This window comes from Condylostylus longicornis, unplaced genomic scaffold, assembly GCF_029603195.1.
Source record: "Condylostylus longicornis isolate FDR11 unplaced genomic scaffold, ASM2960319v2 ptg000022l, whole genome shotgun sequence".
Classification (NCBI taxonomy): domain Eukaryota; kingdom Metazoa; phylum Arthropoda; class Insecta; order Diptera; family Dolichopodidae; genus Condylostylus; species Condylostylus longicornis.
The window spans coordinates 1,279,280-1,293,579 of record NW_026577991.1 but is presented as its reverse complement, the minus strand read 5'-3'; the positions used below and the strand labels follow the sequence as shown (position 1 = coordinate 1,293,579).

Sequence of the window (14,300 nt, the reverse complement as noted above, 5' to 3'; positions counted from 1 at the left end):
GTATATCTAATGCAAAAATTTCCATTATCAAGCCAGAGAAATTATAATAAATGTATAACAATTATAAAAATTTAATGAAAAACAATAATTATTATTAAAATCATTTCACATTCATAATAATTTTATTCATATAATAATATTGCATTTTATTTAATTAAAATATACTGATAAATAATGATAATTTTAATATAATATTAAAGCAAATTTCTTCAAAAATTTTATTCGAACTATGTAAGTTAAAATTTAAAATTTTAAATAATTTTTATAATTTTTAAAATGTCAAACAATTAAATTATTTTTAATATTTATAATATAAGAATAATGGAATAAATTGTCATTTGGCTGTCATTTAACAATATTAAATTGAGTTACAGCGGAATAAAAAGTAAATTTATTATAATCAAGTAATTAAGAGTACTGTAAAACAGCAAAAGAAAGCGAAATACTGCTGTTTATTGAGAAACATATACTAAAATGAAATGTGTATAACAATTACAAATCATATGACTGACGTGGATCATGGCTGATATGGATGACTTCCATTTGAGTATGATGAATATTGAATATGTTATTTTGAGGTTTGAAACTTGTTGACAGTCTGGTTTCCAGAAGATGTTGCTAACTGTTAGAGCAAGAAAAATGTTAGCCAAATTTGCATGTCGTTCATAAGGAAGCATCACAAAGTATAAGAATCGAATATATAAAAATAGTATAGAGAAAAGGAATTATGTTTCCAAAACTTTGAGAAAATTTGTAAACTTTCAATTACATATTTCAAAAGCGGTTCCAAAAATACTCTTCAATAATTTTTGGTAAGTTACTTTTTACAATACATTTAAATAAGAAATTTTATTAGCAAATACACATATACATTTAAATTTTAAATAGTATTTTTTTAAATATATTAGTAAGGAAATAGCATTCTAACTTTAACATTAAATCAGCTGTTTATTTACAAATCTCATGCCTTATATTTATGTTAACACCCATATACATATGTCTTTACCTATTATTTACATTCTTTCTTAATAGAACGTTCAACAACCTTGTAAAACTAATAATAAAAATAATTTATAAGCAAATAAGTTACAAAAATATATATTTACATATTTTTGTGAGTATACCTATATACACATAAAATTCTTATCCATTTAAAGTTTAAAAGGGTCCAAAACAATTGTAATAATAAATATATTATATAGAAAGGATACATAAAATTATATAGATAAAGGATACGATTATTATGAATCTTGAGAATAAAAGTATACACAATACTGCAAATATTCTTCTTCCATTTCATACATCTACATACATATATTCTGTATATGCAAATCAAAGAACAAGACATTATGATTCACAAACTTACAATTTAGAAGAAAATCAAAGATATTTATACTTGAAAAAGTATTTTCTTCTTTCATTGATAAAACCCATAAAATTTTAACCTAAATATATTTTTACTCTTTTGAATTTAAATTTATTACTTTATATACGTAATATAAACATATGCATATATCATATATTTATATATATATTTTGTATAGAAGATATAATATATATACACTTATATATAAAATCTGTGTAGTTACATCAAATTCGTCTGATGAATATCAATATACATTGTGAAAATAGTATGATTTTTCAAGGATTCTTTTACGAAACCTTGAAATAAAATCTACTATAATTGTATATATATAAATATATTATTTATATTATTTATATTACTTCTTGAATTTGTCTTTTTCCAAATAAACTTCTATACATCCTTGTCTCTCATACATACATACATAAAGCTTATTACGTACCTATAATATATAAGTATTTTTTGTTTTCTTATATATTCATTGTAAGTTTATTTTATTTTTTATATCCTTGAAGAAATTTAAATCCTTACAGACCAGCTGTTTCAAATATAATTTATGTATACAACATTCCTCATACTTACATTTCTACATACATACTATGTACAACTATATAATGTATATTATATTTGGTTATATTTTTTTGAGTCTGGCAGAATATTTCAACTTAATATAATGATACAATATACAACAAAAATAAAGGAAGATTTTCCGGAAAAAACCCTAAAAAGAAAAATGAGAAAAAAAATTTTAAAAATAGAATCGACCAAAAAAAATTACAAAAGAAAACTTGAAGAAAAAATTGAAAATAAAAATAAAATAAAAATGGAGAAAATTTTCTTCTGCTTTACAAACTCTACCAGAAATTGCTTTATCCAAACCTAGAGTAAAATAATCATATACTTTACAAATATATGGAGCAAAAAATAATAATAAGAAAAAATACAAAATGGGACATGAAAAAAGGGAAGTAAAGTAAAATATAAAACAAGTTCTTGTATCCTTTTATAGAAGGATACCGAAAAGAAATTGCTTGGAAAATTAAAAAATGGAAGAATACAAGAAAAGAAAAACAATTTTTTTCTTAGAAGTCAGGAACCATAAAGTTTGAAAAATATTTGAAGAGAAAAAAGTAAAAATGAAAGCGAAATATTGGAAAACAAAAAAAAGCAGTTTTTGACTTCCATTCTTTAAAGCCCCCGTTTCTTCTTTAAAAAACTGCAATGTTACATTTAATATATTATTATGGCTACCAAACTTTAAAGTGAGTTTATAAGATTCATTTGTTTGTTGTTTTAAATTATTCTATGATATTGTGAAATAATTCCTGCAATAGTCACTACTCTGATGAAATTGCCAAATTAACTGTTCACAATCCATTTCGCAAAACGTATACTAATTTAAAAGATGGTATCCATATAAGAAGTCGCTTAAAGAGTAAATATTCAGTAGAAGTGTGACGGTCTATTTCGATTCTCTACACTACCCTACCATTATTTTGTATAATTAATCTTCGCAAGTGTTCTATTAAAAAAGTACAAGATTTGGGGGATGGTTATGGAGGATGGAGGTCGTATTTCTGTATTATTGAATAAAATTCATTTATTGACACAATTTTATTTAACTGGACTTCATATGAATATTTTTATATTTCAGCCATTAAACTTCTTACAACACTTTGTGCTATTAGTAGCTACTTTATTTTAGCTTTTCTATAGTTTTCTTCACTATATTACCATCTCTTAAAAAGACATCCTTTTCGTGCTTTTATAAACTTCTCTTTAATTACAAACCTATTCCTTTTTATAATCAAATACATCTACATAAATCTACACAGTTCAAGAATAATTGTCCCTCCATCAAATATAATAGAATTCAAATTTTTCTTTAAAAAAAATTTCAATAAAAATGGCAACAGTTAAATTGAGGGAGAATTAAAACGATAAATGAAAAATGTGAAATTCGGCAAAAAACCAAACGTAAACAAAAAATTAAACAAAAAAAAACAAGTAGACAACATCATTAAACGGTGGCATGTGTGAAGCAGATGGTGCCTTTTGGCAACTTAAAAACAAAAAAAAATTTTATTTAATTTCTCTTTTCTTCAGATTTATTTATAAGTCTAGTACTCGTATAATACCCGCTACCAATATATGTTCATGCACCTACAAATATCCATTTGTATATTCCACATTTTCTTGCACATTTATTACACTCGTACTAAAAAGAAAACATTTATCACATTATTATTTACATTGTTTTCACTTTTCAAAGTGAACAATAAAAGAGCGAATTCGGTTTTATTTGCTTGTTATTGGGTTGAATGACATCATAATAATATTTCTTAATTTTTTCATCGAAAAGGATAAAAAACATGTCACGTTTTTGTAAACATTTTGTATGTATGTATTTATTTTAGATTTTCGTTAATCTTATTTTGATATTCGTTTTACTTCTTGGTATACTAGAATTATTTCTGTACTTCCAATACAATTTAGAAGTTCTTAACAAATTTGAACTTTATTTTTCTTTCTTTCCGTTCGGACAAAAGAATTCGAACTGATTCTTTTGTCCGAATTCGAACGGTTTTTTGTTATAAGAGTTTAAATACTTTTGTTTAAGACGAATAATTTCATTCTGCGTTTATATCTCTTGTACGTATAGTTTTATTCTGTATATATCGGAAAAATGGATTCCATTTGCTAATACTGGCAGCTTATAATTATTTTTTGAGTTATTTACTGTTGGTCATATGAGATATGATATTGAATTTCTGCACTATATTATATTAGTAAGCTCATACTCTGAACTTCTCTGCAGAAAATCCGAAAAATTGTTAAGCAAGCTCAATAGCTAACACAACATGCTTTTACTTTCTTCTTGTTCAGGTAGATTTATGCTTATTTAAAATTTATTTAGAAAATTCCTGTGTTCATCAAGTAAGTAATACTAACAAGTATTTTAACATATGAATATATATCAAATAATATATTCGAACATACTTAATACATGTTTTCAACATATATACTCAAATAAATATACGGTGAATGTATTTAACGAGTTCAATCGTATATCAAATTTATACATAATAATAGCATAAATTATAACATTTAATTTTATATTCAAATAAATAATTTTGTCAGGTTTTCATATCTAGTTCCTATAAATATATTATATGTGTACATATTTATATTACGTACATACTTATGTATATATTATGCTACTCGTAATGCAACCTCGTAATATAGTAAATTTTATATTACTCTAATAATAAAATTAATAAAATATACAATGCAACTTTGTTTACAAAAACAAAAAGAAAAACACAAAAAAAACTATAAATTATTCCTATAGCGAGAGGCAAATAACATTAAATAAGAAAAACCAAAAAGAGAAAAAAAATGAATTTTATATTTAATTCATTTTTATATTATTTTTATTACTTTTGAAAATAATTTATAATATAAGAAAGAAAAAAAAAAGATATAGAAAAATTAATTGAAAATTGAAAAAAAAGCAAAAATAATAAAATAAAATTAAATATTATAATTTCTAGCTCGTTGGAGTTCTGAAAAACTATACTCTATACAAGATACAACATTGTAATACAAAGTTCTCAGCTGTCACTATAAATTGTGCAAAAGGAAATGAAAATAAAATGCAATTTCTATAAAAGTTTTTTTTTTCAGTTTTTGTGTTTTTCGCTTGAAAAATTAAATTTTTTTTTCTATATATTTTATTATTTTAATTGCAGCATTTTATTAAATAAAACATAAGTAAGCAATTTTTTTCCATTATGGAACTTTTCATTTGAACATACACACGCATCTGTATTCTGTATACAATATATACAATATACTCGTATAGTTATGCTTTTATTATTCAATGTTATAGTGGAACGCGTTAGAGAAAATGTAAAAATATATCAATTGATTTTAATTGCAAATTTTTATTTTTAATTTAAACTTTAACCCTTTTATTCTTTTAACATTTTAATATGGATGTATATCAATTTAAAAAAGTTATTAATTTTAATGTGGGAAAATTTTTAAAGTAGCGAAAATTTATTAAAAAGAGAAGGGTGAACGGTATAATTTCAATACACATTGTTAAGTGCGCAAACCTCGTAAAGCATAAAGCTTCAACTTAACCTCTGGCATTCTTTTGTCTTGTCTATACCCATGTCTTGTAGCTTTTGGTATAATTTCTTTCTTTATTGTTCTACGTCAAACCATTTTCTGTCTTCCTGCCGTACGTTTTTCTTGTGAGTTTCACTCTATTGCCTAATGTTGCATGATATTGCAGCGTGTGATCTCCTTAGCGTATGCCGCAAGTGTCGCCTTTTCTTTCTTATTTGCGTCATTACGGGTTTTTAACTTGCCAGTTCCTACAGTTCCATATTGGAGATTCTTCTTGACCCGAAGATCACTTATTCTTTTGAGGCATTTATTTATGAATACCTGAATACTACTAATATTGGTCTGATTCGCGAGTTTCACTTTCATACAACAATATTCACTGACGAACATTGCCTCTCAGGGAAAATCGTCAAGTGGCTTAAGGTCGCTACGACGAATGTATGTCGTGGATGTCAGGATATCGCGGAGATGGAAGATGTGGAATATGTGTTTTGTGCCTGTCCGTCACTGATGTGGAAGAGGAAGCGTATCCTGGTAGCTTTCTTTTATAATGACCTGGGGGATCTGTCGGGGGAGTCTTTTGCGCGGCTTTTGAGATTCGCTATGGAGGTTGGTTGGATCAGATAGATGGAATTGTAAAACATGGGGGTTGTGGGTTGTTAATTTGCGAGTTGGTGATCGGCCTTCTTATTAGTCTAGTGCACGAGCTTCGCGTGGGTTGACAGGTGAGGCTGCCTCTCATACTGCTTCTACTATACTGCTAGTCTTCCCACTAAAAACATTGTAAAATCCAAAATTTTGATTATATATAACTTAATTTCTAATATCACTGCTTTTCTATTATCTTTTCTAAATACTGTAGATACATAATTTATATTTAAATCATTTTAATTAATTTAAAATTTTTGTATTTATTATAAGATATGCAAATCATTAAAAGTTGTTATTGTTTTTCAACTACATATAATAAAAAAATAAATTTATGATATAGGTTAATGGTTCGCATAAATAATGGAAATGCCCTTTAACATAGGGTTAATTATAATTATTTTCATTTCCGTCATATTTTAATTTTTTTCATGGTACCATATTTTATATATTAATAACAGGCAGCTAATCATATAATCACTTATTAATATTGGATCTACAAAAATATCTATTTATTTCTAAATAAACTTGAGTAACCTTCAGAATAATAATTTAAAAAAAAAACATAATTAATTTATTATTATTTCAATATTATTACTTATTTTATTGCAGCATTATTATAATATTTATAATGAATAAATTTATTATTTAAATTAATTTTTAATAATAATTTTATTATACTTTGTAATTATATTGTAATATCAAATATAATTATTACTTTAAATGTCATAAATTATAAATTTTAATTACTTTTACACGATATTATTAATAAAGAAACAGCGTGGTACAGGAGAACTGAAAAAAATTACTGGTTCCATCGACGTACTTCGTGGGCATCCTAGCGTATTTCAGTTCAATAAAAAGAGGGGGCCACCTATCAGCGGATGTGTTGTAAGCACAAATTATAAGACATGGGGAAGCAGCAAAACTAACATTGAAAAGTCTTTGTTAGAATTTTTAATTAAAGAAAACCTAGAGAAATCTCGGCAGCTATCGGGTCTATCTTGAGGTGGGCAGGAGAGACATGGCGCTCAAGTCATTCAGACGGATTAGTCTTACATAGGTTTTATTGAAAACAATGGATAAGGCAGTAATATCCGGACTTGTAAAGAGACCACTTAGCGATACTCAGTGTTCGGAGCGAGATTCAGTATTCCGTCTTACTAACACAATTGAAAGAATAATAGAACAAAATTGGGTGACTCAATGTGAGTTTTGGAAAACCGTTTGGCATGAGGTGATTGCGATGTTCTTAGAGAATGACGATGTGGACGAACCGATCTTTCTATGGGATGTCCAACATGTTATCTACACGCATGGCAGAGATTGCAATGGGAGAGACACCCTAGTAGACTCTTTGTGACATAATCTAAGGAGTTAAACGAATGAACCAGACTAGCTTTGGCTTTCCAGATAACAGACTTCACTCGAGTAAGAGAACCCTGACACCCTTCACTGGAGAAGGAGACTAGAACTTATTCACACAATTCATTTGAAGAGAAGAAACTGGAAATCAAATACATAGGAGTGCTTTTTGATTGTAAGCACCTTTTATTCAAGACGTGAGGAGGTTGTGATTGGACTAGGAACAGCTAGAATGAACCTGGAACGATTGCACAGACTCGCATGCATATCCATAGCGTATACTATAAAAACTTAGATTGTAGTCAGTCAATATGCGTAATGAGAGGAAGAAATTCCACCCTCCCATTTCTCTATTTCTTAATTTTATGGGAAGCTACCCACCAAATTTAACAAAAGTTGAAATCACTGTAAAGTGTGTTTATTTTTATGATTATGTGAATTAATTTTTTACATTATTGCAATTTCTATACTTCATTTAAATATGCATCCGATTTATAATAATGTCAATATTTGTGTTACATAATAATCTTCTTACACAAACTATATTAAAATTTTTGTACAAAATAAATTTCTTTGTGTAATAATTACGAATGTACATTTTATATTTTCCATGTTTTCTATTAATATTTTTTTAATAATCAAAAAATTTAAAAATAAAAACACTTTTATTTAATTCTTTTCTATTATTATTTTGTCGCTTTTACTTATATATTTTTCTTTTTCTTTCTTTTTGTTTTATTATTATTATTGTAAAAAATTAGGTTGACTTTTTATATTTCAAATATAGTAAAATAATAATAGTAAAAATAGTGCAAAAAAAAATTGTAATATAAAAATAAACTCATGTAGGAAATAACATCCGCCAAACTAATAAACAGAAAACATTAAAAGCAATCATAAACACACGTATATGCCTTCGTATATAGTCTTTATAATATGTATGTTTTGATATAGCAAATAATAAAATAACATGACAATAACAATCAACAAACGAATATGTAAAAAAAACTGTTGTTGAATTCATTTTAATATGTAAGTACATGCCTTGCGGGTTGGTAAAAAAAAGACGTTTGAAAAATTTAACGAAAACCAAACTCCTCTTTGAATGTTTCCAATGAACGAGTAATCAATCGTTCAAATGTAATATTGAGCCGTTCTATTTAAACAAAAACAATACCGATAAATTATTGAAACCGTCGAATTGTGAAAACTCACCCGAAAAGCTACCGGCACTTAAAGAACAAATCTACATGAAAAATCAATATTTAAAACCAATAATTTATATGGCTTGAAGAGTTTTTCCGTAATAGAAGGCTTCGAAGCACAAGATAGAAAGATCCTAATTTAAAATAGGAAGACTCCGTTTTTATTATTTAATTCAAATCAAATTCGAACACAATTTTATAATAATTTATTTTTTAATATCTTAATTTGAATGTGAGACTAGGGCTTAAAAATTTGTTAAATCCCTCTCTGTATACCGTGGAAATCGTATGTGAATTTTCCTTTCATAATTTTGTTTTCTTACATTTGTTTTCTGTTCTTTTTTTTTCTTTTTATATTTTCTAATTTAAAATTTCTATACATACAATTTTGTTTTTTTTTTTTTTGTACGGCTGTTTGGCTGGCAAACTGTTAAAAGCTAAAATGGAAATAATTTTTAAAAATAATATAAAATGTGCATAAAAGGGAATTTTAAATAAAAATAATTAAACAAAATTGAAAGAAACACACATTTTATTATACCAATTTATAAAAATAATAAATCTAAAAGAAGAAATGAACAAAAAAAAAATGAAGTTAAATGAAACGAACGCGTTATTTGAAAAATATGAGGAGAGAGGAAAAGTTTTTCTATAACAAAACAAGCAACGAAAAAAATTTACAAAATCGCTTAAATTGGAAATATTTTGCTATAATATATAAGATTTTTTCTTATTGATTGAAGTAAAATTGCTATTGCATTGTAAAGTGAAAGACCTTTTACGATTATTAATTTTAGTGAAATTTTAAAATTGTTCTCTCAAATGAATTTTATGAAAATTTGAGCTAATTTCACACGAGAAATTCATATTGAAGCTTGGAAATTAAAATAAAAAAATTCAAGATATTCAAGTAGACTTAATTAGGTTGAGCAGAAAAGAAGGGATAGTCATTTGTCTGGAATATAACCATTGTGTTGTGCTAGGCCTTTAAGTTACTGGACACTTTACTTGACATACAAAATTTTCGACAATTCATTAATGTAAATTTTAATTAAAATAATATATCTTCGATAATTTATTAAATGCATAATAGTTTTTTAAAATTATATTTGCACACATAATCATTTATAAGAATGAAATATCTTATTAATATGTGAATGAATTTCTTAAAATACTATGAGGCTATGAGGCTCATAATTTCAAACACTTAACATCTTGTATTTGTATTCTATCATATATATACAGTATTGAGTAAGTGCAGTTGGATAGAATAATGTAGAACTAAGGAAAACTAAAAATACAAAAAAAAAGAAATTTGAAATTCGCACAAATTGTGAAAATGAACTTGAAAATTTGTTAAATTGTTTATACGCAACCAAAATGAATTCTGTTTATTTATCTAATATGTACATGTAGTTTACGTATACGTGATAAATATTGCAATCACATTCATAACATCATAACTTATAGTTCTTATAAAATAATACGATGAACATACTTGCATACAAGATGAATTAAATAGAAACATTTGGAATATCTGTTTGGTTATTCTTATATTTTATTACCGACCGTATTGTGTAAACAATAGGTAGGTTATGTGATGGCAACAAATTTTGCATATCGAGTTTTCGGTGGGAATGCACTTCTCCATAGTAGGGAAGTGTAAGTAAACTATTTTTAGCAACCTGTCGGTCCCTCGGTCTGTCGGTCTGTCGGTGTATCTCAAGTTCTGCTGAGCCGATTTTGATGAAATTTTATATGTAAGTTTATTTCCACCATGGCACGGATTGATCAACTTTTGGGATATATCAGGCCTCGGGAACTGCACTTTTTAGCGGGCCTGTTTAAGAATTTTGAACATTTTGAAGAAAGTATTCAACCGATTTACTTGAAATTTCATATATAAGCTTTTCTCGACCATCCGCAAAAATTCCTAACTTTTGGAAGAAATCAGGCATCAGCAACTGGACGTTTACTACGGGCCAAATATACATTTTTGCGTATATAAAGAGAAATAATCAACCGATTTCATTGAAATTTAATATTTGAATTCCTCGTATTAAAACAAATTTTTTGGAAAGATCAGGGCTCGAGAACTGATTTGCGGGCCGATTTTACATTTTTCACCATATCTACGGAACGAATCGATGGAATTTCTTGAAATTTGATATTTCAGTTCTGGTTGTTACCGAAACTAACTGGCGAGCATTTCAGGGAATTCGGGTGGCACAAAGCGAAACTCTACTAAGAGCCAAATTTACATTTTCCTAGATACGAGTATGTTAACTATAAGTTTACTAATGTCTTAAAAATTGGAAAGAAGTATTTAAAAGACATTTTTATAATATTCTGTAACCCTTTCACTTAACTAGACAATACACAATGCGGTCGGTTATGTGCTGATCACATCAGATTTTTTACAATATGATGTACAAATAGTTGTAATTTTAAACGCGTGCTGATAAAATATACATACATATGTACATACATACATTAGTAGATTTAAAAAAAAGAGAGATACAAAATGAAATGAAAAATTTTTTTTTTATAGTGGCGCTTCAACTAGAATAGGTGACATTTGATTGTTGGCGATGATTGTTGTTTTTTTTTTACACGTTAGCGAGTACATTGTTTTTAAGAATATAAAAATATATTTCATTAAATATCTACATAAAACACATATGTATGATTGCATATGCTATTATTTGTATGTAAAATAATTGTGAATTTCTTCTTTGAAACAAAAATAAACTTTATTTTATGAATGAATGTGCAAGAGAAAATAAGACAATGAATTGTAGTAATAGATTCTTAAGAAGAAGAAAATAAAGAAAGTGAGAGTGAATATTTTAAAATGACATATGCATTGCAGGGTATTGATTGCATTAAGCTGCATCGTGATAACTTCTATATTTATGGTTGCATAATTAGAAAATATGAGTTTGCACTACAAATTTATATGCAGGGTTACCCTATTTTTGTATTGATTTTGACAATTCTGCAATTTTTGACAATTCGTCTTTATCATTTTAGGTATTAATTGAAAGTTGGAATGATTTTGCTGTGTTTCTCAAACGCACTGAAAAAAATCAATGTGTAAAAACAAATCACAAACGTATTTTTCGTATTATTGAAATTGTGATACACATGATTATTTTTGTCTCCATCTCTTTGTCACAACATAAATTTCCAAATATTTATTTGCTTCCACATTTCATTATTCATATGTATATAAGTACATAAATATACTTTGATATAATTTTATACACCATTAGACTAAAATTAAATTGCAAAAACCTAATTTTTTGTAATTATTTAAATGCTCTTGCAAGTTAAATTCACATATATTGATAAATATACATATGTACGCGTATAATACATAAAAAATTATAATAAATTTCAAATTTGATTCAATTTATTTTATAATTATATTAAATATAAATTACCTACATATTTATACAAAAACAATGTACTATAAATGCAGTCTAGTCGTCGCCACTGATTGCTATATACAATAAATATCAATTTAATAAATAATTAATATTTTATTATAGAAATTTTGTAATTTATAATATTTATTACAAATAAGTACGTATGATACTATGATGGAATTATGTAATTAGCTGAAATATTTTTTTTTATTATATAGAAAATTGGTACATTTATTTGTACAAAAACAATAAAATTCACAATATAATTTATTTATTTAATTCAATTTAAAAATATAATAAAAAAAAATTTAATTTCTATAGATATTCTATTCATAATTGCACATAAGATCCACATGGATAAATAAAATTGTGCTTTTGTGCGTACATTGGTGCTTTAATTTAATTTGTTTTTAAAATTTAATTTCAAATTTGTAATTTTTGTGTTACTAATCTTATTGTAGGGAAGAAGAAATCAACATAGATCAAATTGCAAAATATTTTTGAAAATTTTCATATGAAAGTTATACAACGAAAATTTTTATTGTACTCCATGGGAAAATTTTTTGGTACACCTTTTCCAATCCAAATAATCCAAATCTTGAAATATTGAGCTTATAATTTAAAAGAGACCCCGATTGTTATGAATATTTCTATAAATGTCAATCATTCAGTTCGTTAGTATGCACTTATTTGAGTTCAACTAAACTTTACAACATTCTCATTTATGAATGACCTCTAGAAACATAAAAAATTTTATATAAATTAAAACAAAAAAATTGTTGTTCCAAATTTAAGAAAGTTATCAAAAAATACTAGTACTCGTACCTACAAGTATTTTGAAAAAAAATTACTAAAACTTAACAAAAAGAGAAAAAAAAACTTTTTTAATTTTTATGTAATTTTAAAATAGTTTCATATTCCACCACTATGTTGAATAAATTCTATAGATCTAGTGTTGTTTCCATATCTGGGTGTAATTATATAATATTTATTTTTATCTCTTGATTAAAAATAGGCACTGCTTGTTTTTAAATACTAATACAAAATTTTTTGTTCCTTGTTCTATAAATTATTAATGTTTTTCAATAAAAGCTGTTCATGTTTTTTTATTCTTCTGTATAATGTATTACATTTTTTTCCTCATATATTTTTAATATATTCCCATTCAAGGAGTCTAATAAATTCATATGCAATTAATTTTTGTAATAGTTAACAACTTTTTAGTTCAAAAATGTTCTTCGTTTCATAAAAGGCTTATAAAATTTTCATATACATAACATATACAAGTATAAATTTAGTGGAAAAGTATGAGTTCTTTTAACCATCATTCTTAACTTTATTTAATGTTGGCCGGTCCAAAAATATAATAGAATATGAAAAAAAATTGTATTCTAAATAAATTGGAATTGAAAAATTTACGAGATGATGCTAATGATTCGCTTTTGTATGTGTAATATTGACACGTGATAAATGCTATATTGAATTTTTGCCCATATGCGATAGGAACAGTAGTTTTAGCAGTAGTATTATCAAGAGAAGGAGCGTTGATTCTCGCTAATACTCGAAAATCTGTCTACCATCGATGACCCTCCAAAGCACATTACTCTATTCAAAAGCACCCGACATTCTTTATAAACATCAGCAGGATCCGCACGGATGCACTTCCAAATGCTCAACTTGTATCAGTTATCATGATATTTTCTTCTGCTTCAAATCAGTCTGAGGCTTTCGTACAGTGCAAAATATGTAATAAAAATAAAAAATAAAAATTGTAAATTTGCCCTTATGAAAAATTGTAAATAGAAGGATCAGAACCCAGTACCTGAAACCATTCGATTATAATAGTTCGATTCGAGAACTTGTTCAGTTCCCTACATTTGTACTCGTGGTTGCTTAAAATTTTTATATATTAAAATAAATTTGATGTTTTGTTGAGTAACTAAAAAAAAACATGAGGAAGATAATGTAGACGTATAGAAAGAGTTGAAAATAAATGAGGAACACTATGGGGATGGTTGGTAGAAAAATAAAAGAAAGAATAGTAAAAATGGTGGGTAGAATATTTCGAATACATTTAATTGTTAACTTTGTTGCATTGTAATTGCATACATAAGTACACGGTTTTTATTAGCGTTATTAATATTAAATGAT

The 14,300-nt window shown here is 26.1% G+C and overlaps 1 long non-coding RNA gene across 1 annotated transcript in view; it reads left to right on the top strand.

The window, feature by feature from the left end:
* The first annotated feature begins 287 nt into the window (after positions 1-287).
* Positions 288-14,300, top strand: part of LOC129606916 (uncharacterized) — a 73,937-nt gene continuing 59,924 nt past the window's right edge. The window contains exon 1 of the long non-coding RNA XR_008696782.1: positions 288-812. This is a non-coding gene — a long non-coding RNA (uncharacterized LOC129606916). The remainder of the gene's footprint in view (positions 813-14,300) is intronic.